This window comes from Megascapheus bottae, chromosome 33, assembly GCF_031878675.1.
Source record: "Megascapheus bottae isolate mThoBot1 chromosome 33, mThoBot2.hap1, whole genome shotgun sequence".
In the NCBI taxonomy this organism is placed as follows: domain Eukaryota; kingdom Metazoa; phylum Chordata; class Mammalia; order Rodentia; family Geomyidae; genus Megascapheus; species Megascapheus bottae.
In genome coordinates, this window is record NC_143541.1 from 316838 (window position 1) to 344542 (window position 27705).

Below are 27705 nucleotides of genomic sequence, written 5' to 3' on the forward strand. Positions count from 1 at the left end.
AACTAGGTGCAAAAGAAGAAGCCATAAAGGAGGCCATAATAAAGGCTGTTCAAAGAAAGATGGATGAATTCATAGAATCCACAAATAAAAAGGTGACCGATCTCCAGCAAATGTTCAAAGAAAATAAAGCTACTGAGCTAACCACTCAAATGGAAATCAAGGAGCTAAAGAAATCCATATATGATATAAAAGAGGAGATGCAAGGCATCAAAAATGAGCAATTAGTAGCAAGGGAGATGAAAAATAAAGTAGATAGCTTTGACAGCAGGTTAGACAATGCAGAGGAGAGAATTTCCGGGGCTGAAGATAATTTAGTTATTATAGAGAAAGAACAGAAAATGAGTCAATCCAAATCTAGGAAAAATGAGAGAGCGCTTCAGGAGGTCCAAGATACAATTAGGAAGCCTAATTTAAGGCTAATTGGTATTGAGGAGGGTCTGGAGAAAGAGGTCAATGGTATTGGAAATATACTTCAGGGAATCATCTCAGAGAATTTCCCAAATATCCAGAAGGGCAGAACCATCCAGATACAAGAAGCCTTTAGAACCCCAAAAAGACCTGACCAGAAAAGAACATCTCACCGCCACATCGTAATCCAAACTGGATCAATAGAAACCAAACAAAGGATCCTAAAGGCAGCCAGGGAAAAGGGTTCAGTAACCTATAAAGGAAAACCAATCAGAATAACCCCAGATTACTCAGCAGAGACCATGCAAGCAAGAAGTGACTGGAAGCATATATGTCATGCCCTTAAGTCAAATAACTACCAACCAAGAATACTGTACCCAGCTAAGCTCTCATTCATAACTGAGGGAACAATAAAAACATTCCATTCCAGGGAAAAGCTGCAACAATATGTCGAAACAAAACCAACACTACAGAGAATTCTGAAAGATGTTCTATACATAGAAAACCAAAATAAATGCAATATAGGGAAAGAAATGCCACCTAAACAGCATACCACCTAAGGACCACAAGAACTGTCAAGACACAGGCCCAAATAAAAGCTTTTAAAAAGGGTAGGACCTAATAAATATCTCTCAATCCTAACTCTCAATATCAATGGACTCAACTCTCCAATTAAACGGCATAGGCTGTCTAGTTGGATCAAAAAGCAAGACCCATCGTTCTGCTGTCTTCAAGAGACACATCTTACCCAAAAAAATAAGCATCTTTTGAAAGTGAGAGGTTGGATAAACTCTATCAAGCTAACGGCCCCCATAAAAAGGCTGGAGTTGCCATCCCCATATCAGATAAAATAGACTTCAAACCAAAATTAGTAAGAAAAGACAAAGAAGGTTACTACATATTACTAAAGGGATCTTTCCTCCAGGAAGACATAACGATCCTAAATATTTACACACCCAATCCCAGAGCTCCAAACTTCATCAAGCAAACTTTACTTACACTGAAACCATACATAGATCGAAATACAGTGATTGTCGGTGACATTAACACACCACTTTCACCTATGGACAGATCAACAAGGCAAAAACTCAAGAGAGAAACCTTAGAACTGAACAACTATATAGACCAACTAGATCTAACAGACATCTGCAGAATATTCCCCCCAGCAACAACACAATATATGTTTTTCTCAGCAGCACATGGAACATTTTCCAAAATAGATCACATCTTAGGCCATAAAACAAACCTGGACAGATTCAGAAACACAGAAATTATCCCATGCACACTCTCAGACCACAAAGGCATCAACTGGAACTGAACACACATCTCCACCAACGAAAACCCTGTAACTCATGGAGACTGAACAACACATTGTTGAATCACCAATGGGTCATCGAAGAGATCAGAACAGAAATCCAACAGTTTATGAAATTTAACAGTAAGGAGCACACAAAATACCAACTCCTTTGGGACACAGCAAAAGCAGTACTCAGAGGAAAATTTATGGCGCTGAGTGCCTACAACAACAAGTTGGAAAAATTGCAAACCAACAAGTTAATGTCTCACCTTAAGCTCCTGGAAAAACAGCAACAAACCAACCCTAATCCCAGTAGAAGAAAGCAAATGATTAAAATCAAAGCAGAATTAAATGATGTGGAATCCAAAAAAACTATAGAAAGAATCAACAAAACAAGGAGTTGTTTCTTTGAAAGAATTAACAAAACTGACAAACCCTTAGCAAATCTTACCAAAAAAAGAAGAGAGCATATCGAAATAAACAAAATCGCAGATGAAAATGGTAATATCACGACAGAAATTATCAAGATCCAGAATATCATGAGGGAATGCTTCTCAAACCTTTATGCCAACAAATTTGAGAATCTAGATGAAATGGATGAATTCCTAGCCAATGTTAACATACCCACACTGAACGAAGAAGAATTAAGCCAACTCAACAGGCCTACTTCAAGCTCTGAAATAGAAATGGCAATTAGAGAACTTCCACCTAAGAAAAGCCTAGGGCCAGATGGATTCACAGCTGAATTCTATAAGGTCTTCAAAGCAGAGCTCACACCAATACTCCTCAAGCTTTTCAACGAAATTGAAAATGAAGGTTCCTTACCAAACTCATTCTATGAAGCCAGTATAACCCTCATCCCCAAACCAGACAGAGACTCATCAAAGAAAGAGAACTATAGACCTATATCTTTGATGAACATCGATGCAAAACTTCTCAACAAAATACTGGCCAACCATCTACAACAACTCATCAAAAAAATTATACACTATGATCAAACTGGATTCATCACAGGCAGGCAAAGCTGGTTCAACATATGCAAATCAATTAATATAATTCAACACATCAACAGGAGCAATGACCAGAATCTCATGATTGTCTCAATAGACGCGGAAAAGGCATTTGACAAGATCCAACACCCCTTTATGTTAAAAGCTCTGGAGAAACTAGGAATCCATGGAACATTCCTCAATGTAATAAAGGCTGTGTATGAGAAACTTATTGCTAGTATTACACTTAATGGTGAAAATCTAAAGCCATTCCCTCTAAAATCAGGAATGAGACAAGGATGCCCACTCTCTCCACTACTCTTTAACATAGTACTAGAATTCCTAGCCAGTGCAATAAGGCAAGAAGCAAGCATAAAGGGGATCCAAGTAGGGAAAGAAGAAATAAAACTATCCCTCTTTGCAGATGACATGATTCTGTATTTAAAGAATCCTATAGACTCTACTCCCAAGCTCCTTGAGCTGATTCAAAGCTTTGGAAGAGTAGCAGGCTATAAAATCAACCCTCAAAAATCAACTGCCTTCCTTTATGCCAACAGTGAGAGGAACGAGGCAATAATCAGGAAAGAAACTCCTTTCACAGTACCCTCAAAGAAAATAAAGTACCTAGGAATTAGCTTAACTAAGAATGTAAAGGATCTTTTTGACGAAAACTTTAAAACCCTAAAAAAGGAAATTAAAGCAGAACTAAGGAAATGAAAAAACCTCCCATGCTCCTGGATTGGAAGAATCAACATTGTGAAAATGACAATCTTGCCAAGATCTATCTACAAATTCAATGCAATACCCATCAACATCCCAATGTCATTCTTTAAAGAAATAGAAGAGGCAATCCAAAATTTCATATGGAATAATAAAAGACCCCGTATAGCAAAAACAATTCTTAGCAGAAAAAACAGCGCTGGAGGAATTTCAATTCCAAACTTTAGACTCTATTACAGAGCTATAATTAACAAAACAGCTTGGTACTGGCACAAGAACAGGCCTGAAGACCAATGGAATAGAACTGAGGACCCAGATATTAAACCACAGACCTATGGCCACCTAATCTTTGACAAGGGAGCCAAAAAAATAGAATGGAAGAAAGACAGCCTCTTCAACAAGTTGTGCTGGCAGAACTGGTTAAGCACCTGCAGTAAACTAAAGCTGGATCCTTCTTTGTCACCTTGCACTAGAATTAACTCCAAATGGATCAAAGACCTGGAGGTAAAAGCTGACACACTGAAAACTTTAAAGGAAGGAATAGGAGATACACTAGGCCTCCTTGGCACAGGTCGAAACTTTCTTAATAAGGATCAAGAATCACAACAAATCAGAGAATGGCTGGATAAGTGGGACTGCATTAAACTGCAGAGCTTTTGTATGGCAAAGGACATAGCTAGTAAACTAATCAGGAAGCCTACAGAGTGGGAGAAGATCTTCACCCACCAAACAATGGACAAAGGTCTCATATCTAAAATATATCAACAACTCAAAAAATTGAATCACTCCAAAACTAACCTCCAAATTAACAACCATTCCATTAAAAAATGGGCCAAAGACTTAAAGAGAGTCTTCTCTGAAGAAGAAACAAAAATGGCCTATAGACACATGAAGAAATGCTCAACATCTCTGGTCATAAAAGAAATGCAAATCAAAACATCTCTAAGATTCCACCTCACTCCAGCTAGAATGGCCAGGATCAGGAAAACGAATGACAACAGATGCTGGAGGGGATGTGGCCAGGAGGGATCACTACTACACTGTTGGTGGGAGTGCAAACTCGTTCAACCACTATGGAAAGCAGTGTGGCAGTGCCTCAAAAGGCTAAACATAGAACTCCCCTATGATCCAGCAATTCCACTACTTGGCATTTACCCAACCACCCAGAAACAAGGACATACTAAACCCACTAGCACAACAATGTTCATTGCAGCACTATTCACCATAGCAAAGATATGGAACCAACCTAGATGTCCCTCAGTTGATGAGTGGATCTACAAGTTGTGGTATTTGTACACAATGGAATTCTATGCTGCTGTCAGAAAGAATGACATCGCCCCATTTGTTAGGAAATGGAAAGACTTAGAACAAATCCTATTAAGTGAAGTAAGCCAGACTCAAAGGAACTTAGGCGCAATGGTTTCCCTCATTTGTCATAATGAATAGAAACCTTGGGCTCTACTAGCAGAGATTTGCAATAGAGCAAAATCTTGATACATAAGGACATATAATGAGAAGCTAATTGAAAGGACCTCCAGGATAGTGAAACAAAAGCCATATAATGAATGATTGTTGTCCTTAATGTACTATGTTGTCTCTCATCTCCTTTGCTGTCCCTTGGTTATCTCATATTGGTATAGTATCTCACTTTGTTATCTGATATATTGAATTTATTTGTATTTGGATATTTGAAATTTGATAGGGAAGGGGGGAAAACCAAGACGGGTTGTGGGTGTGGGGTGGGAGGGAAACCGGTACCAAGACATGTGAAAGGGTATCAATGTACGTGAATTAATGCACCTTCTATCTGGCAAATATCATGTAACCCTTTTACTAATTACAATAAAAAAAAATCTCCCTTAAAAAAAAATTCAGTCTCTATTACACTGGATCAAAAACTTGAAGCAGGGGGTTGGGCAGAAATGGCGGCGGTTCAGTTGGAGTCTTTCTGAGCTCTCGCCAAGGTACCAGTTTTGGCAGCGTAGGGGATAGTGCATACCTTAAATGGAGCCTAAGTAAGCTTTAGCGACATACAGATCTCAGTTACAGAAGAAAGAGGCAGAAATCCACACAAAGAAGACAGCGGGGACCGGTTCCTGCCGCTCTGAGTGGCCGCGGAGACAAAGCGGCTCTTCTGAATCTGAGCAGCAGTGCTTCGTGGCACCTACACCCGCTAGCTGCAGACAGAGCCTGCGGGAGCCCAGAGCCGACACCAGGCTGTGCACGGACCTGCCAGCTTCATGGAACCGGAGAATCCAGCAATTTGTGAGTACCACAAGGAGAAGTTTCCACTTCTACTCGTGGATCGGCATTGGGAGGGAGCCCCTCCCCCACAAGCTGAGCACAGCTCCATCTTGACTACTGGCAACGACCCAGGCCAAAGCAATTGGAACCTGAGAGGTGGTGCTGGTGGCACCATCTTTCTTACTGGCAAAGGATTTCCCAGAGATCCCTTAGCCGGAAATCCAGCACCAGAGCTGCTGAAGTCCATCCCCTGCGCCAGCCACAAGCCTGGTAAACAAAAACCCGCCCGACAATTTTCAGCTTCCTTTTCCCAAACAAACAATCGGATGCAAAACACCTCATAGCCAGATCACAAGAGAAAAAGACTTTCTGAACTGTTTGGATCCTGAATTTAGTGGAGACACAAGTTTCCTATCCTGCCATCCTGCCCTGCTCCCAGCCCCCCAAAAATATCCTGAAGAAGACCTTTTTTTTTTTTAATTCTTTTTTTTTGTTCTTTTTCTTTGTTTGGGATTTTTTCCTTTTTTTTCTTCCACCCCATCTTTCAGTTGCATTTATAGGTTTTCTTATTTTATCTTTACCATCCTACCTACACTTATTTTTCTTCTCTTTTCTCTCCCGCATCCCTCTGTCACTGTGGCCGTTCCTGGAAACATAGTGGCATCTCTGGGTACAGTCTGAATACAAATGATATCTATATTGATACAGTCACCTGCTTTTTAATCTCCTGGTCTCAATCCTAGTATTTCTTAAGTAAGAGCTCACAATAATGAGGAACCACACCCCCACCATTTTCTTTCTTTTTTTTTGATTTTTTTTGTTGTTGTTCTTTTTGCTTTTTTGTTTTTCTTTTTTTATTGCTCTGTTTTTTGTTTTGTATGTTTTTTTTCATTTTGTGCTTGTTGTCCTCTTACGTTCCTGTTTTTCCTTCTTTATTGTTAAAATTTTACATCATTTAAATCTCCTATATCTACCTCCCTCTTTTCTCGATATATTCTTCTAATTACCCTTCTTACTTTCACAAATTTTAGCTAATACTTTCCAAACTTTGTACTCAAATACGCTACCTGCTAAACAACTTAGGTCAGATATCCTTACGCTATACCTTTTCTTCATTACTATAATAATCTTACACTCCTACGTTATTCCTCTTGTACCTCCCCTGATCTCTCTCATACTATTTTTCTATCTCTGGTCCTCTGATCATCTTTCAACTCGTATAATGCATCGATCTACACTTGATGGCTGTTGAGCAATACTGTATATCTAGGTGTTCAATTATTCTCTAGGTCCAGAGGGACTTAAAGACAATAGAGATTGGATTGAGAGGCTTATTGTTTTGGTCATGAATTGGTGACCAGTGGTTGTATTAGTCTTGTCTGCACGTGTACAAAAAGAAAGAGTGATAATACCAATCAAAAATTGTGAACATCTAGTGTCTGCCAGTTAAAGAGGTCGAGGTTTGTTATATCTGAAAAATTATAATTGTGTTAAGTATTAATCATGCTCCCATTTTCAAATGGACAGAACAAGAAACTCAAGAAAAATGCCAAATCAAGGAATAACATCCCCCACCCAATATAAACAGACAATGGAACAGTCACTGGCAAACCTAGAGGAGAGTCTTCCAAGTGCGATACAAATGCAATTGATAAACATCTTTAATGAAAAATGTGAAAATATAAAGAAAGAGATAAGGGAGGAAGCCATAGCTTAACAAGAGGAAACCATTAACAAGGTGATAAGTGAAAAAGGAGAAGCCATAAAGGAGGACATAATAAAGGTTTTTCAAATAAAAATGGATGAATTCATAGAAACCACAAACAAAAAGGTGACCGAACTCCAGCAAATGTCCAAAGAGAATAAAGCTACTGAGCTAAACACTGAAAAGGAAATAAAGGAGCTAAACAAATCCTTACATGATCTAAAAGAAGAGATGCAAGGCATCAAAAATGAGCAATTAGAAGCAAGGGAGATGAAGACTAAAGTAGATAGCTTAGATAGCAGGTTAGACAATGAAGAAGAGAGACTTTCTGGGGCTGAAGATAAATTAGTTGTTTTAGAGAAAGAACAGAAAATGAGTCAATCCAATCTAGGAAAAATGAGAGAGCGCTTCAGGAGGTCCAAGATACAATTAGGAAGCCTAATTTAACGCTAATTGGTATTGAGGAGGGTCTGGAGAAAGAGGTCAATGGTATTGGAAATATACTTCAGGGAATCATCTCAGAGAATTTCCCAAATATCCAGAAGGGCAGACCCATCCAGATACAAGAAGCCTTTAGAATCCCAAACAGACCTGATCAGAAAAGAACATCCCAATGCTACATTGTAATCTGAACTGGATCAATGGAGACCAAAGGAAGGATCCTAAAGGCAGCCAGGGAGAATGGATCAATAACCTATAAAGACAAACCAATGAGAATAACCCCAGATTTCTCAACAGAGACCATGCAAGCAAGAAGTGTATGGAAGCATAACTGCCATGCCCTCAAGTCAAATAACTACCAACCAAGAATACTGTACCCAGCTAAGCTCTCATTCATAACTGAGGGAACAATAAAAACATTCCATTCCAGGGAAAAGCTGCAACAATATGTAGCAACAAAACCAACACTACAGAGAATTCTCAAAGATGTTTTATACATAGAAAACCAAAATAACTGCAATATAGGGAAAGAAATGGCACCTAAAGAGCATACCACCTAAGGACCACAAGAACTGTCAAGACACAGGCCCTAATAAAAGCTTTTAAAAATGGTAGGAACTAATAAATATCTCTCAATCCTAACTCTCAATATCAATGGACTTAACTCCCCAATTAAACGGCATAGGCTGTCTAGTTGGATCAAAAGGCAAGATCCATCATTCTGCTGTCTTCAAGAGACACATCTTACCCAAAACAACAAACACCTTTTGAAAATGAGGGGTTGGAATAAACTCTATCAATCTAACAGCCCCCATAAACAGGCTGGAGTTGCCATCCTAATATCAGATAAAATAGACTTCAAACTAAAATTAGTAAGAAAAGACAAAGAAGGTTACTACATACTACTAAAGGGATCTTTCCTCCATGAAGACATAACTATCCTATATATCTACACACCCAATCCCGGAGCTCCAAACTTCATCAAGCAAACTTTACTTACACTGAAACCATACATAGATCGAAATACAGTGATTGTCGGTGACTTTAACACAACACTCTCACCTATGGACAGATCGACAAGGCAAAAACTTAATAGAGAAACCTTAGAATTGAACAGCTGTATAGACCAACTAGATCTAACAGACATCTGCAGAATATTCCACCCAACAACAACACAATATACGTTTTTTTCAGCAGCACATCGAACATTTTCAAAAATAGATCACATCTTAGGCCATAAAAGAAGCCTGCACAGATTCAGAAACACTGAAATTATTCCATGCACACTCTCAGACCACAAAGGCATCAAATGGGAACTGATCACACATCTCCACCAACGAAAACCCTGTAACTCATGGAGATTAAACAACACATTGTGGAATCACCAATGGGTCATCGAAGAGATCAGAACAGAAATCCAACAGTTTATGAATTTAACAATAAGGAGCACACAAAATACCAACTCCTTTGGGACACGGCAAAGGCAGTACTCACAGGAAAATTAATAGCGCTGAGTGCCTAAAACAACAAGTTGGAAAAATCCCCAACCAACAAGTTAATGTGTCACCTTAAGCTCCAAAGAGCAACAAACCCACCTGAATCCCAGTAGAAGAAGCAAATTATTAAAATGAAAGCAGAATTAAATGATTTGGAATCCAAAAAACTATAGAAAGAATCAACAAAACAAGGAGTTGGTTCTTTGATAGAATTAACAAAATTGACAAGCCCTTAGCAAACCTTACCAAAAAAAAGAAGAGAGCATACCTAAATAAACAAAATCGCAGACGAAAATGGTAATATCACGACAGAAATTACCAAGATCCAGAACATCATGAGGGAATACTTTTCAAACCTATACGCCAACAAATTTGAGAATCTAGAAAAAATGGATGAATTCCTAGCCAATATTAACATACCCACACTGAACCAAGAAGAACTAAGCCAACTCAACAGGCCGATTTCAAGCTCTGAAATAGAAATGGCAATTAGAGAACTCCCACCTAAGAAAAGGCCAGGGCCAGATGGATTCACAGCTGAATTCTATAAGGTCTTCAAAGCAGAGCTCACACCAATGCTCCTCAAGCTGTTCAACGAAACTGAAAATGAAGGTTCCTTACCAACCTCATTCTATGAATCCAGTATAACCCTCATCCCCAAACTAGACAGAGATTCATCAAAGAAAGAGATCTATAGACCTATATCTTTGATGAACATCGATGCAAAACTTCTCAACAAAATACTGGCCAACCGTATACAACAACTCATCAAAAAAATTATACACTATGATCAAACTGGATTCATCACAGGGAGGCAAAGCTGGTTCAACATATGCAAATCAATTAATATAATTCAACACATCAACAGGAGCAAGGACAAAAATCACATGATTGTCTCAATAGATGCAGAAAAGGCATTTGACCAGATCCAACACCCCATTATGTTAAAAGCTCTGGAGAAACTAGGAATCCAAGGAACATTCCTCACTATAATAAAGGCTGTGTATGACAAACCCACAGCTAGTATTATACTTAATGGTGAAAAGCTAAAGCCATTCCCTCTAAAATCAGGAACGAGACAAGGATGTCCACTCTCTCCACTCCTCTTTAACATGGTATTAGAATTCCTAGCCAATGCAATAAGGCAAGAAGCAAGCATAAAGGGGATCCAAGTAGGGAAAGAAGAAATAAAACTATCCCTCTTTGCAGATGACATGATTCTGTATTTAAAGAATCCTATAGACTCTACTCCTAAGCTCCTCGAGCAGATTCAAAACTTTGGAACGGTAGCAGGCTATAAAATTAACCCTCAAAAATCAACTGCCTTCCTCCACGCCAACAGTGAGAGAAACGAGGCAACAATCAGGAAGGCAACTCCTTTCGCAATAGCCTCAAAGAAAATAAAGTACCAGGAATTAGCTTAACTAAGAATGTAAAGAACTTTTTTGATGAAAATTTTAAAACCCTGAAAAAGGAAATTAAAGCAGAACTAAGGAAATGGAAAAACCTCCCATGCTCCTGGATTGGAAGAATCACCATCATGAAAATGACAATCTTACCAAGGGCTATCTACAAATTCAATGCAATACCCATCAATATCCCAATGTCATTCTTTAAAGAAATAGCAGAGGCAATTCAAAATTTCGTATGGATTAATACAAGACCCCGTATACCAAAAACACTTCTTAGCAGAAAGAACAGCGCTGGAGGAATTTCAATACCAAACTTTAGACTCTATTACAGAGCAATAATTATCAAAACAGCTTGGTACTGGCACAAGAACAGACCTGAAGACCAATGGAATAGACTGAGGACCCAGATATTAAACCACAGACCTATGGCCACCTAATCTTTGACATGGGAGCCAAAAAAATAGAATGGAAGAAAGACAGCCTCTTCAACAAGTTGTGCTGGCAGAACTGGTTAAGCACTTGCAGAAAACTGAAGTTCGATCCTTCTTTGTCACCTTGCACTAGAATTAACTCCAAATGGATCAAAGACCTCGAGGTAAGAGCTGACACACTGAAAACTTTACAAGAAGGATTAGGAGATACACTAGGCCTCCTTGGCACAGGTCGAAACTTTCTTAATAAGGACCAAGAATCACAATAATTCAGAGAAAGGCTGGATAAGTGGGACTGCATTAAATTGCAGAGCTTTTGTATGGCAAAGGTCATAGCTAGTAAATTAGTTAGGAAGCCTACAGAGTGGAGAAGATCTTCACCAACCATACAACGGACAAAGGCCTCATATCTAAAATATATCAAGAGCTCAATAAATTAAATCACTCAAAAACTAATCTCCAAAGTAACAACCATTCCACTAAAAGATGGGCCAAAGACTTAAAGAGAATCTTCTCTGAAGAAGAAACAAAAATGGCCTCTAGGCACATGAAGAAATGCTCAACATCTCTGGTCATAAAAGAAATGCAAATCAAAACAACTCTGAATTCCACCTCACTCCAGTTAGAATGGCTGGAGGGGATGTGGCCAGGAGGGATCACTACTAACCTGTTGGTGGGAGTGCAATCTCTTTCAACCACTATGGATTACAGTATTGCAGTACCTCAAAAGGCTAAACATAGACCTTCCCTATGACCCAGCAATCCACTACTTGGCATTTACCTAACCATCCAGAAACTAGGGCATACTCAATCCACTAGCACATCAATGTTCACTGCAGCATTATTCACCATAACAAAGATATGGAACCAACCTAGATGTCCCTCAGTTGATGAATGGATCCACAAGATGTGTATTTGTACACAGTGGAATTCTATGCTGCTGTCAGAAAAAACGACATCGCCTCATTTGTTAGGAAGTGGAAAGACTTAGAAAAAATCATATTAAGTGAAGTAAGCCAGACTCAAAGGAACTTAGGCTCAATGGTTTCCCTCATTCATCATAACCTGTAGAAACCTTGGGCTTTACTAGAAGAGATTTGTAATAGAGCAAAAACTTGATACATAAGGCCATATAGTATGAAGCTAATTGAATGGACCTCTAGGATATTGAAACAAAAGCCATATAATGAATGATTGCTGTCCTTAATGTGCTATGTTATCTCATCTCTTTTGCTGTTCCTTTGTTATCTCATATTGACACAATATCTCACTTTGATACCTGATATATTGGATATATTTGTATTTGGTTACTTGAAATTGGACAGGGAATGGGGGAAAACCAAGAGGGCAGTGGGGGGGGGAGGGTAATGGGATAAAGACATGTGGAAGGGTATCAATGTATGTGAATTAATGCACCTTCTATCTGGCAAATATCATATTACCCTTTTATTAAATACAATAAAAAATAAATAAGAAAAAAACTTGAAGAAGTAAAAGCAGATACAATGAAGAGGCATAAGAAACAATAACATACCCCGTTTAGACAGAACAATTCTTAGCACACAGAACAATTAAGATGGATGTTTAATGCAAAAATCTGGTCTCCAGTATACTAGATCTGAGACCTCGAAGAAGCAAGAGCACATACACTGAAGTTGCTAATGAAAGATTAAAAGAGTCCGTTTAGACAGTGATTCTTATCAGAAAGAACAATGGAGGAGGAATTTCAACACAAAAGGTCAGTGTAGAGTATCCTGGATCAAAGACCTCAATGAAGTAAGAGCAGAAACACAGAAGTTTCATAAAGAAAATCAAAAGACCACTTTTAGACAGAACACTCTTTAACCAATGAAAGAATGATGATGGAAGTGTAACGCAAAAATCTGATCTCCAGTATACTGGATCAGAGACATCAAAGAAGCAGGAGCACATACACTGAAGTTGCTAATGGAAGATTAATAGACTCTGTTTAGACATAAAGATTCTTCCCAGAAAGTACAATGCAGGAGGATGTTCACCGCAAAAATTCATTGTAGTGTATACTGGATCAAAGACCTCAAAGCAGTAAAAGCAGAAACACAGAAATTGCATACGGAAGACCAAAAGATCCCTTTTAGACAGAACAGTTTTTAAGCCAATAGAACAATACAGGAAGAAGTTCAACGAAAAAATACAATCTCCATTATACTGGATCAAAGACCTCAAAGAATTAAAAGCAGAAACACAGAAGTTGCATAGCAAAGACCAAAAGACCCCTTTTAGACACAACAGTTCTTAGCAGATAGAACAATGAAGATTGAAGTTTAATGCAAAAATCTGGTCTCCAGGATTAGCCATCACGTAGAAGCAAGAGCACATACACTGAAGTTGCTGATGGAAGATTAAAAGACTCCGTTTAGACAGAACGATTTTTATGAGAAAGAATAATGCAAGAGGATGTTCAACACAAAAATTCAGTCTAGAGTATACTGGATCAAAGACCTCGAAGAAGTAAAACAGTAACACAGAAATTGCATATGGAAGACCAAAAGACGCCTTATAGCTAGAACAGTTCTTAGCAGATAGCACAATGCAGGAGGAAGTTGAACACAAAAATTTAATCTCCATTATACTGGATCAAAGACCTCAAACAAGAAAAAGCAAAAACAGAGAAGTAGCGTAGGGAAGAACAAAAGGTCCCTTTTAGACAGAAAGAACAATGCAGGAGGAAGTTCAATGCAAAAATTCAGTGTCCAGTATGCTGGATCAAAGACCTCCAAGAATTAAAAGCAGAAACACAGATGTTGCATAGGGAAGACCAAAAGACCGCTTTTAGACGGAACAGTCCTTAGCCAATAGAACAATGCAGGAGGAAGTTCAATGCAAAATTTCAGTCTCCATTATCCTGGATCAAAGTCCTCAAAGAAGTAACAGCAGAAACACTGATGTTGCATAAGGAAAACCACAAGACCCCTTTTAGACAGAACAGTTCTTAGCAGGTAGAACAATGCAAGAGGAAGTTCACAGCAAAAATTCGGTCTCCAGTATGCTGGACCAAAGACTTCCAAGAAGTAAAAGCAGAAACACAGAAGTTGTATATGAAAGAAAAAAAAACCCTTTGAGACAGAACAGTTTTTAGCCAATAGAACAATGCAGGAAGAAGTTCAATGAAAAAATCCAGTCTCCATTATAGTGCATCAAAGTCCTCAAAGAATTAAAAGCAGAAACACAGAAGTGGTATACAGAAGATCAAAAGACCCTTTTCAGTAAGAACAGTTCTTAGCCGATAGAAAAATGCAGGTGTAAGTTGAACACAAAAATTCTCCCTCCATTATATTGAATGAAAGACCTTGAAGAACTAAAAGCTGATACACTGACGGGGCATAGGGAAGACAAAAAGACCCCTTTTAGACAGAAGAGTTCTTAGCAGATGGAACAATGCAGGAAGAAGTTCAAGGAAAAAAATTCAGTCTCTGTTATCCTGGATCAAAGACCTCCAAGAAGTAGAAGCAGAAACACAGATGTTGCATAGGGAAGACCAAAAGACCCCTTTTAGACAGAAGAGTTCTTAGCAGATAGAACAATGCAAGAGGAAGTTCAACGCAAAAATTCAGTCTGTTATTTTGGATCAAAGACCTCCAAGAAGTAAAAGCACAAACACAGAAGTTGGATACAGAAGACCAAAAGACCCCTTTTAGACAAAAGTTTTTAATCCAATACAACAATGCAGGAGGAAGTTCAACAAAAAATCCAGTCTTTGTTATACTGGATCAAAGACCTCATAGAATTAAAAGCAGAAACACAGAAGTGGTATAGAGAAGATCAAAAGACCCCACTTAATAAGAACATTTCTTAGCCTATAGAAAAATGCAGGAGGAGAGTTAACGCCAAAATTCTCTCTCCATTCTACTGGATCAAAGACCTCGAAGAACTAAAAGCTGATACATTGACGCTGCATAGGGAAGAATAAAAGACCCCGTTAAGAAAGAACAATTCTTATTTTTTTTGGCCACTCCTGGGATTGAGCTCAGGGCCTGAGCACTGTCCTTGGGCTTTCCTCAAGGCTAGTGTTCTACCCTGAGCCATCACACCATTTCTGGCATTTTCTATGTATGTGGTACTGAGGAATTGAACCCGGGTCTTCATGCATGCTAGGCAGGCACTCTACCACGAGGCCAAACTCCCAGACGGAGAAAGAACAATTCTTACCAGAAAGAACAATGCAGAAGGAAGTTCAATGCAAAAATTCAGTCTCCAGTATACTGGATCAAAGACCTCCAAGAAGTAAAAGCAGAAACACTGAAGTTGCATAGGGAAGACCAAAAGACCCCTTTTAGACAGAACAGTTCTTAGCAGATAGAACAATGCAGGAGGAAGTTCAACGCAAATTTCCATTATACTGGATCAAAGACCTCAAACAAGCAAAAGCAAAAACACAGAAGTTGCATACAGAAGACCAGAAGACCCCTTTTAGACAGAAAAGTGTTTAGCCAATAGAACAATGGAGGAGGAATTTCAACGCAAAAATTCAGTCTTCATTATACTGGATCAAAGACCTCAAACAAGTAAAAGCAGAATCACAGAAGTTGCGTAGGGAAGACCAAAAGACCCCTTTTTGACAGAACAGTTCTTAGCAGATATATAGCCACCTCAGGTTAATTAATGGAGATAAAAAATGAAAATGGAAGCCACACGGCCTCTTCAGTGAGAGGTGCTGACACATCTGCTGAAGCACCTGCAAAATCTAAAGTTGGATCATTCTTTGTCACCCTGCACCAAGAGTTGTATCTCCAAATGGTTCAAAGACCTTGAAGTGAAACCAGATACACTGAAGAGGCAGGCGTATGGAAGACTAAAAGACTCCCGTTTAGATAGAACAATTTAGAGCAGAAAAAACAATGTATGAGGAATTTCAATGTCCAATTTATACTCTGATATCCTGAGTCAAACTGCTTGGTATTGGCACGAGACTCGTAGGCCTAAAGAACACCCGGATCTTTATCCACTGACCTATCTGGCCACCTCAGATTCATTAAAGGAGATAAAAGAAATTGAATGGAATCCACAGAGCCTCTTCAATGAGTGGTGCTGTCAGAACTGTTTATACACCTGAAAATCTAACGTTGAATCCTTCTTTGTCACTCTGAACTCCACACACTGACTTATAAGGCCAACTCAGGTTTGCTAAGGGAGATAAAAGATATAGAATGAAAGCCACATGGCCTCTTCAGTGAGTGGTTCTGGTACAACTGGTTAAGCACCTGTAAAATCTAAAGTTAGATCCTTCTTTGTCACCTTGCACCAGGAGTGGTAACTGCACATTTATCAAAGACCTTGGGTAAAAGCAGATACACTGAAAGAGGCAGGCATATCGAAGAATAAAAGACCCCCATTTTGACAGAACAATTTTGATCAGATAGAATAATGCATGAGGAATTTCACTGCCAAATTCATACTCTGTTTTCCTGAGTTAAAACTCTTGGTATTGGCACAAGACAGGTGGGCCTGAAGACCCCGCGGATCTTAACCCACCAACCTATATGAAAACAACAGGTTTGATAAGGGAGATAAAAAAAGAATGGAAGCCACACGGCCTCTCCAATCAGTGGTGCTGGCAGGACTGGTTATGCACCTGCAAATTGTGAAGTTGGATCCTTCTTTGTCATCCTGCACCTGGAGTGGTAACTCCCAGGTGATCAAATACCTCGAAGAAAAAGCAGATACACTAAAGTGGCAGGCATATGGAAGAATAGAAGTCTCCTGTTTAGACAGAACAATTCTGAGCAGATAGAAGAATGCAGGAGGAATTTCAATGCTCAATTCATACTCTGCTATCCTGAGTAAAACCACTTTTTATTGGCATGAGACTAGTAGGCCTGAAGACCACCCGGATCTTAATCCACTGCCCTACATAGCCACCTCAGTTTTGCTATGGGAAATAAAAAGTGAATAAAAAACTGAATAACATCCTGATCTTAACCTGTCGTCCTATATGGCCAACTCAGATTTGTTAAGGGAGAGAAAATAAATTGAATGGAAGCCACACGGCCTCCTCAATGAGTGGTGCTGGCAGAACTGGTAAAGCACCTGCAAAATCTAAAGTTGAATCCTTCTTTGTCACCCTGCACCAGGAGTGGTAATTCCAAATGATTCAATGACTTTGAAATAAATGCAGATACCCTGAATTGGCAGGCATATGGAAAAATAAAAGATACCCATTTAGACACAAATATTCTGAAAAGATAGAACAATGCAGGAGGAATTTTAATACCCAATTCATACTCTGTTATGCTGAGTTAAACTGCTTGGTATTGGCACAAGGCTAGTAGGCCTGAAGACCACCCATATCTTCACCCACATACCTATATGGCCAAGGGAGAGAAAAGATATAGAATGGAAGTCTCACGGCCTCTTCAGTGAGTGTTGCTGGCAGAAATGGTTAAGCACCTGCAAAATCTAAATTTGGATCCATCTTTGTCACCCTGCACCAGGCAAGGTAACTCCAAATGAATCAAAGACCTCGAAGTAAAAGCAGATACACTGAAGAGGCAGGCATATGGAAGACTAAATGACCCCCATTTAGACATAATAATTTTGAGCAGATTGAACAATGCAGGAGGAATTTCAATGCCCAATTCATACTCTGTTATCCTGAGTAAAACTTCTTGGTATTGGCATGAGAGTAGTAGACCTGAAGACCACAAGTATCCTAACCCACAGACCTGTATAGCCATCTCAGGTTTGTCAAGGAATATAAAATAAATAGAATAGAAGCCACGTGGTCTCTTCAATGAGTGGTATTGGCAAAAATGGTTAAGCACCTGCAAAATCTAAATTTGGATCCTTCTGTGTCACTCCATACCAGGAGTGGTAACTCCGAATGGATCAAAGACCTCAAAGTAAATGCAGATACACTGATGAGGCTCTGTTATTTTGAATTAAACTGCTTGGTATTGACACGAGAGTAGTAGACCTAAAGACCACCCTGATCTTAACCAACCAACCTATATGGCCACTTCCATTTTGCTAAGGGAGATAAAACAAATAGAATGGAAGCCACATGGCCTCTTCAATGAGTGGTGCTGGCAGAACTGGTTAAGCTGCTGAAAACCCTAAAATTGGATCCTTCTTTGTCACCCTGCACCAGGAGTGGTAACTCCAAATGGATCAAAGACCTCGAAGTAAATGCAGATACACTGATGAGGCAGGTTATGGAAGAATGAAAGTCCCCCGTTTAGACAAAACAATTTTGAGCAGATAAAACCAAGCAGAAGGTAAATAATGCTGCAATGAACATTGTTGTGCTAGTGGATTTAGTATACCCTTCTGTCTGGGCAATTGGGTAAATGCCAAGTAGTGGAACTGCTGGTTCATAGTGGAGCTCTTTGTTTTGTCTTTAGAGGAACTGCCATACTGGTTTCCATAATGGTTGAACAAGGTTGCACTCCCACCAATAGTGTAGTAGTGATCCCTCCTGGCCAGTTCCATACCTGCATCTGTTATTTTTAGATTTCTTTATCCTAGACATCCAAATGGAGTGATGTGGAATCTGAGAGTTTTTTTGATTTGCATTTCTTTTACGGGCCGAGATGTCGAGCATTTTTTCATGTGCCTTCAGGCCATTTTTATTTCCTCTTCAGAGAAGACTCTCCTTAAGTCTTTGGCTCATCTTTTATTTTCTTTTTTCATATATTTTTATTGTAATTAATAGAAGGGTTACATTGTATTCACCAGATAGAAGGTGCATTAATTCACATACATTGATACCCTTTCTCATGTCTTGGTCCCCATTTCCCTCCCCCTGTTCCCACCCCTCATCTTGTTTTCCCCCCTTCTCTAACCAATTTCAAAGAACCAAATACAAATATATCCAATATATCAGGTAACAAAGTGAGATACTGTAACAATATGAGTTAACCAAGGGACAGCAAAAGAGATGAGAGATAACATAGTACATTAAGGACAGCAATCACTCATTGTATGGCTTTTGTTTCTATATCCTAGAGGTCCTTTCATTTAGTGTCATAAATTATTTACCAAATCAAAGATATGGAACCAACCATGATGCCCCGCAGTTGATTAGAGGATCAACAAGATGTAGTGCTTATACACAATGGAATTCTATGCTGCTGTCAGAAAGAACAACATTGCTCCATTTGTAAAGAAATGGAAATATTTAGAAAAAAATCATATTAAGTGAAGTAAGCCAGACTCAAAGGAACATGGGCTCAATGGTTTCCCTCATTTGTCATAATCAGTAGAAAGCTTGGGCTCTCCTAGCAGACATTTACAATAGAACAAAACCTAGATACATAAGGCCTTGATACATAATATGAGGATAAATGAAAGGACTTCCAGGATATGGAAACAAAAGCCATTTAACGACTGTTTGTTGTCCTTAAGTTACTATCTTATCTCTCATCTCTTTGGCTTTCCCTTGTTACCTCATATTGTTAAAGTATTTCACCTAGTTATCTGACATATTGTGTACATGCATATTTGGTTATTTGAAATAGGATAGGGAAGGAGGGAAAACAAGATGAGGGGCGGGGGAGGGTGGAGGGAAATGGGGACTAAAACATGAGAAAGGGTATCAATGTTGGTGAAGTAATGCACTTTCTATCTGGTGAATGTAATGCAACCGTTCTATTAATTACAAGAAAAATATACAAAAAATGAAAAAAAACGCAAAAGGAATTTCAATGCCCAATTCATACTCTGTTATCCTGAGTTAAACTGCTTGGTATTGGCAGGAGAATAGTAGGCCTGAAGACCACCCGAATATTAACCCACCCACCTATATGGCCACCTCAAGTTTAGTAAGGGAGATAAAATAAATAGAGTGGAGCAATACGGCCTCTTCAGGAGGGGCAACTAAAATTGGATCAAAGACCTCGAAGTAAAAGCAGATACACTCAAGAGTCAGGCACATGGAAGAATAAAGGCATCCGTTTAGACACAACAATTCTGAGCAGACAGAACAATGCTGGAGGAATTTCAATGCCAAATTCATACTCTGCTATTGTGTTAAGCCGCTTGGTATTTGCACGAGACTAGAAATAGCAATGTGTGTGTCTCCAACACCACTTATGTACAGAAGCTAATCCATGCCTAAAATTAGGAAACTGAAATTCAGTTAGGGGAAAGAAAAGCTACAGTCTTAGAAATAAAGATGAGTGATTCAAAGGCTGGTGGTAAGCAGCTAGAGATAGTTGGATAGTCATAGTAGAAATACTTGAAGTAACAAAACCGTGTTTGTTGGAACAGGTTGCTGTCATACTTAGTAGTTATAAATGATTTTCCTCTATCTCAATAATTTATTCCTGGAAGTTATTTTGAGAGAGTTTAGATCCCTTTCTTTTTATCACCCTTTCTTATAACTTAGACACTGAGTGTCATCCTCAGGACTCATATGCTAAAGACTTGGATTTCAATCTTTGGTAGTGTAGGAGATGGGGTTCAAGGGAAGGAAGTTGGGGTGAGGGGAGGAGGGGAATAAAGAAGTTGGGTATGGGGGAGCAGTGTCTTTGTCCCGTGTTCTCACCATGTTGTGCTGTCTCACCTCAGGTCCAAGAGAAACAATGCCACCTAACCATGGTATCCAAAACAAAATAAAATTCATTTTTCCTATTTTTAAGTTGTTTTCCCTCGTGCAGTTCATTATAATAATGGGAAGATGACTTACACAGGAAAAGGGTCAGAAATTTAATCTATGTAGAGTTCAGTATCATTCAATTGGTTTCTTGAATTAATTGTCAATGATAACATCTATCTCAAAAAGGAAAGAAAAGACTCTGAGGATTCAATCAACATGTTTTATGTAGAACAGTGTGTACTGGCTGTGTTACAAATATAATCACTTCTTTCACAGTTTGTTACTACATTATACCTCAATCCTATTAATTGAAACAGCTTTAAAACTATTATAAAACTACACTTTGCTTCCCCCGACATCTTTGGAGTTAGTTAAAACTTTCTTGTCTTTATTACTTGGGCAAGTAATGATTTGGTTCTAAACATAGATATTTGTAAGTGTCAGCATTTTACCTACTGGATATTAAAATCTGGCTAAAGATGAATGTTGCTTCACTATGTAAGGGAATTTTCTGGGCTGTGATACAATTCTGTGTCCTCCCTTCTCTCGAAATACTTTTGCTTGTATCTGATTGTTACTGGTCCCATTTTTATTTGATTCTTACCTTTCCTTTCAAGGTTAAATTCAAGCATCTCCATATTGAAAAGCCATTTTGAAACCTCTGATAATCTAGCAAAGGGTGCTTTTGTCTTCTTTTCCTTTTGCATTTATCTATCATCTGGGTAGATGATAACCTTGATCATGGCTTAGTTTCACTCAATGTCATTTTCCTTGGGACCTGGATCCTACAATGCTTCCAACACTTTGAGAAAATGAATTTAAAAAATGTGAAAGGACATTTTTAATTTTAATAAAGGACATTGTTTTTATAGATTTTAATTTCCTTTGTCATAGACAGTTTTGGAAGATTTTCTTCAGCAGATATTTATCACATAGTGGATCTCTTTACCAAGTGGAATTTTATATTGCATAAAAGAATGAATATAAAACCCAAAGCTGGGCCGGGAGTTTGGCCTAGTGGTAGAGTGCTTGCCTAGCATGCACAAAGACCTGGGTTTGATTCATTGGTACCACATGCATAGAGAAAAAAAAGCTGGGAGTGGTGCTGAGGCTCAAGTGGTAGAGCTCTAGCCTTGAGAAAGTCCAAGGACAGGGGTCAGGCCCTGAGCTCAAGGCCAGGACTGGTAAATAAAACAAGACAAAACAACAAAAAAACAAAGTTGCAGTGGGAACAACTATGAAAGTGGGGAAAGAAAAATCATTTTGAATTGTCATTTATTTAATATTGTAAAATTGAAAAGATGAGGAAATTCTTCTCAGCATATATTAATTCTGTGTGGTATGAAAGAATATGACCATGTTTCAATTGGATATCTTTAGCAGTTTAGTGTATTGGCTGAATGCTGTAAGAACCGAAAGCATGGGGATGGTCTGATGCAGCAGATGTTTATTTTATGTGAAATTATAGAAATTTTTCACTCATGCTAGAGAACTCTATCAAAGCAAATAATACACATTAAATCTTGTTGTGCACAGGTATTTTTTCTAGCTGTTTTTCTCTCCAACCAAGTTTGCTACGATATAGATTATATTGCCTGGAATATATGAAAAAAACCAAAAAGATATATTATTGAAATTTTACTTTATACTAATAGTATGTTAGAACTTAATAGCCTTTATGGGTATTAAAAATAGGATGTTAGGGGCCAGGAGTTTGGCCTAGTGGTTAAAGTGCTTGCCTAGCATGCATGAAGATTTGGGTTCAATTCCTCAGTACCACATATAGAAAAAAGCCGGAAGTGGTGCTGAGGCTAAGTGGTAGAGCTCTAGCCTTGAGAAAGTCCAAGGACAGTGCTCAGGCCCTGAGCTCAAGCCCAGGACTGGCAAAAAAAAATAGTATGTTAGCTGGGTGCCGGTGGCTCACACCTATAATCCTAGCTACTCAGGAGGCTGAAATCTGAGATGGTGGTTCAAAGCCAGTCCAGGCAAGAAAGTCTGTGAGCTTCTTATGTCCAATTAACCACCAGAAAACTGGAAGTGATGCTGTGGCTCAAGGGATAGAGAAGTAGCTGAAGAGTTCAGGGACAGCACCCAGGCCCAGAGTTCAAGCCCCATGACCAACAAAGAAAAAAAAAGGAGATTAACCGTGGATTACATGTCTGTAATCCAAGCTACTCAGGAGGCTGAGATCTGAGGATCATGGATCAAAGTCAGTCCTAGATGAAAAGTCGCCCCCCACACACAAACACAAAACTGAAACTGGTACTACGGATCAAAGAATTAGAGTACTAGCATTGGACAAAATTGCTGGGGACAATATCCAGGCTCTGGGTTCAAGCCCAAAGACTGACAAAAAGTGTATGATCAATATTAACTCATGTTATGTGTTATATACATGGTACACACATGTACACAATGTGTGTGTATTTAGCATACATAATAATATGTTTGATACTAATAGCCTTATATTTCTTTTAAATTAATTTGCTATATTTACAGATATTACATTTATTTATATGAATGTATTTTCATGTAACATTAGCCAAACTTATGTTGCTAAATACTGTTGCTTTGGCTATATTTAATATATATCAAATGTTGCTCAATATATTTTATATGTATGTGTTGTGCTGAGGATTGAACCCTAGGTTTTTGAATGCTAGGAAAGCACTGTACCGCTAAGCTGCATCCCCAGACCTAGATCCATACTTCTGGATTAAGGATGAGAGTTTATCAAAATGTGAAAAAGCCAATGGCATCATGTTCTGGATGTATTTTAGCATACACTCATGATGTCTGTTACCTGAGTTATCATGAAGAAATAAGCAGTAAATTACTATGGAAAATCAGAATAAATTCTACAAAATTACAAAATTCCATTGAATACTGAGGAAATTGCTTTGCAGTCTATGTTCATCATAATTGTGGACAATTAACAATGGATTCCATCAAATATTCCACCAACTAATCATAGTCAAAATTCATCTGACCGTCTTGTATGTGTGTCCATTTTTACATATATATACATATTTATGTGTATATATGTAATTTATATACAGCATTTATATATAACTTATATAGAAAATGTATATGTAAAGCTCATATAATATATAAATATATAATAATACGTTTAAAATATAGATAATATAATGAACACACATATATACATATTTATGCATATAAATATATATATGTACTAGAAATTGATCCCAAGTCTTACCCATGCTAAGTGAACCAAAACATTTGAGCTTTGATTTTAGATATCCAACAAATGCATGTCTTACATGTTCAACATGTATGTCTTATGTATGTTCATCATTGTAAGTCATTCAATGATATGTGAAGATTAATTCTGTATAGTCTTATACTTTCTCACTGAGTCTGTGAGCATTTTTAGAATCCAGAACTATATTTCTATATTATTATTATTTGGTTTTGGTCAGTTGTGGGGCTTGAACTCTGGGCCTGGGCATTGTCCCTGAGTTCTTCAGCTCAAGACTAGTGCTCTACTACTTTAAGCACAGCACCACTTCCAGTTTTCTGGTGGTTAATTGGAGATAATAGTCTCATGAACTTCTGTGCTTGGGCTGCCTTTGAACCTCAGTCCTCAGATCTCAGCCTCCTGAGTAGTTAGGATTACAGGCATGAGCCACTGGCACCTGGCTTTGCACTTCCATATTCTGTCAAGCACCATTGTAGCGGCTACATGTGTCTCTAGAGATTATGTAGACACACTTAAAGAGGATTTTGGAAAGAACTGGACCAGAAACTCCCATGTATTTTTTATTACTTTCCAGCTGCAATTTCTTCCATTGTCAGAACTGAGATAATATCTGGCCCACCATCACTTTATGCTTGCTGAAAGGAAAGATTGGGTTCCTACCAAATCCCTAATTGGGACCGAATTAGAATAAATGACTGTTAAGCTCTTCAGCCTAATTGTGAATGGTGTGTGTTTGACATTTTCTGAGATATAAATTAAAATAAAAAGAACATTTGCCAAGGCGTGGGGTAGTTTTGCATTAATGTTGGCCTCCCTTACACCATTGATGTTTTGCATTATTCATAATGTCATTATCAGGACTATTCAGTGCTGAATGATTTGTTCGCCCAGAAATTGTACAGCCTAAGCAGATAAGTAATATCTGCAGTTTGTATTTATTGTTCTAAATGCTTACCAGGGTATGGCTTCTTTTATCTCTGTTGTGAGCTTGCTTACTGTTACTTGCTGGGAAGGTCTATCAGTGACATAAGCTTTATTCATTTGCAGATCCAGTGCTCTGCATCCAAATATTAAATCCTATAAATACATGGGGGAAAAACTCAAAGGCTTTCATCCTCGGACTGCCAATCATCATTGTACTGATGCCACATCTCAGTACTGGAGTTAAGTTTCATGTCAGTGCTTTGTAAAGAAGGCATGTGGTCATGTCTATTTGTTTAAGATTGAGTCTTCTCACCATTGCAATAACTTTGCCATTCAAATCCCTTTCATCTGCACAAAAGGAAGTAACCAGAGTGGTACAATGAAATACCAATGTGTCCTTTCGGAACTGATTGGTCTATTACATAACTCCTGTCTTATGCTAATTAAACCAACTCAGGCCTTTTGAAGGTAGAGAAGAAGCAGAGCATTCATACTAGTCTACTGTGAAAGAAGACTTTAAAGGTCACAGGATTTGCTCCTCCTCCCCAGGAAAGGAATCATCTTTTGAAAATTTTTCACCAGTTTCAGTTTTAGAACACCCCTTGCTGTGCAACTCTTGGCAGGAAACTTGCCCATCTTACAGTGTCTTGCATGAATAATTCATTTAGTGCCATACTGACTCTCAAATCTTGGATGACTATTTTGGAAGAAATGTTTAATAGGATTCTTCCAAACAATCCAAAATATAACTCCAAAGTCTATGGGTTGCATGTCTTGGAAGACTCAAGATCAATAAAAGAATGAATGAGCTAGAAGCTCCAATACCCTTGAAGTCATGCCATTTGTGTGAAGCCAAGACTGCTGTGTAATAAGGAAGGTTAGTATTTTAAATTGGTATCTCTTTTTTTGTCAGAGGCATGTTTCTTCAGTGCAGTTCTCTTTTTTTGTTTGTTAGATCTTGGGGTTTTAGCCTTTCTTTGATAGCATCCATCAAAGGCTCTTGAAGACCCAGGCAGACAAGCAGGCAAAAAAAGAATGGAGTTGGCTGTATGCAAACAAATCCTATAAGAAGGCAGCCAGGATCCCTGCTGTTATTCAATGATAGTGCTCTGCAAACAGTGATCCTCCTATCAGTCAAACTGAAATACTCAAAGATCTTCCATAGACCCAGCAACTTACTCCTTTAGCCATTGTTGCAGTGATGTTATTGTATCCTGTTGCCTACACCTCCTCTACCACTGAAGGCAAACAAGTGGGATTGTCAGTCATTTATAATTGAATCTCAGCTGTGACATCAAACAACACTAGTATTCTATTAGCGGCCTGGCACTCAGTGCAGCTCTTATTCCAGTAGCATGGTAGCAAGAGGTGTAGTATCAGGGAGAAGTTCCCTGCAACATGAACTCTGTCCACCCTGGAGAGAAGGCTCAGGAAGAGGGCTACATGTACAGTAAGAAATAGTCCTGCCTTATGGTCAGGCTTATCTTGAACTCCTGAATTCAAGTGACATTCCTTCCTTTGCCTTCTGGGGAGCTGGAAATACAGGTGTATACCACCCTGGAGAAATATAGATTTGTATATTGAGACATAATGTTTATGTATTTAATGGGACACTATGGTGCTGATACATTTGAACAATAAATAATACTTAAATTAATCAATAGCTCAACAAGAAATTATTCTCTAAATAATACTACTTGTTCTCTGAATATGGCATGGATTTGTTTTTAGTTGTTTTTCTAATATTCATGTATATTCTCTTTAGCTAATATTTGGTAGATGTAAAACACTATTATCTGTGTGTTTGTATGTCTGTGTGTGTGTGTGTGTGTGTGTGTGTGTGTGTGTGTGTGTGTGATCGTACTGGGGCTTGAACTCACTCTTGTTTAGCACCAAGTCCTCAAAACTCTTTATCTCTAATAAATGTTGGAAGCAAGGAGTGACAGAGCAACAACCTTAAGCAAAAGAGCTAAAGAATCTTGACTTGGCTGCCCAGGCCAGCTTCAACTTCAATCCCAGATTTCAGCCTCTTGAGTAGCTAATAGTATTACAGATGTGACTCACAGCTAGTGCCTGGAAAAAACTTAGCATTCCGAGAAAACTTACAAAATCTCCCCATAACCATAATCATATTCTCAGACTCTTAGGCTGAAATTGATGCATTTCAGCTGCTGTTTTATTTTTTTTAATCTTTACTGTAAAGGTGATGAACGATGAATGGGGAGGGGGGGTTAGTTTTATCAGTAAGGTAATGAATATATTTCTTTTTAAACACTGTGACCTCCTCCCTCATTTTCTCCTGCTTATCTCTCTCTACAGTTCTCCCCTTTCCAAGTTCATTTCTAACATACAAGTCAGAATCATTGTTGCATTGGTGCTTTGTTTGTCCTGCTGTTTCTGTGATTCCCTTTCCCTTTCAAGGATTGGATAAACTTATATACAAGACAATGGGTACAAAAAATTAAACAGAGAGAAAAAAATAACTGCATAGAGGACATAATAAGAACCTCTTGTTTCCATTAATGGAGTTCATGTTAATGTACTTCATTGTATATGATCTTATGCCCTTTGCAATTTGGCTCCTGAGATTGCCTGTTAATGTATCATAGGCATATTTTCCATTGACTTTTTTTTTGACAGTCCTGGGCTTGAGCTCAGGGCCTGAGCACTGTCCTTGGACTTTCTCAAGGCTAGAGCTCTTCCGCTTGAACCTCAGCACCACTTCCGGCTTTTTTCTATGTATATGGTACCGAGGAATCGAACCTGGGTCTTCATGCATGCTAGGCAAGCACTTTAACCACTAGGCCAAACTCCCGGCCCCTCCATTGACTTTTAAAAGAT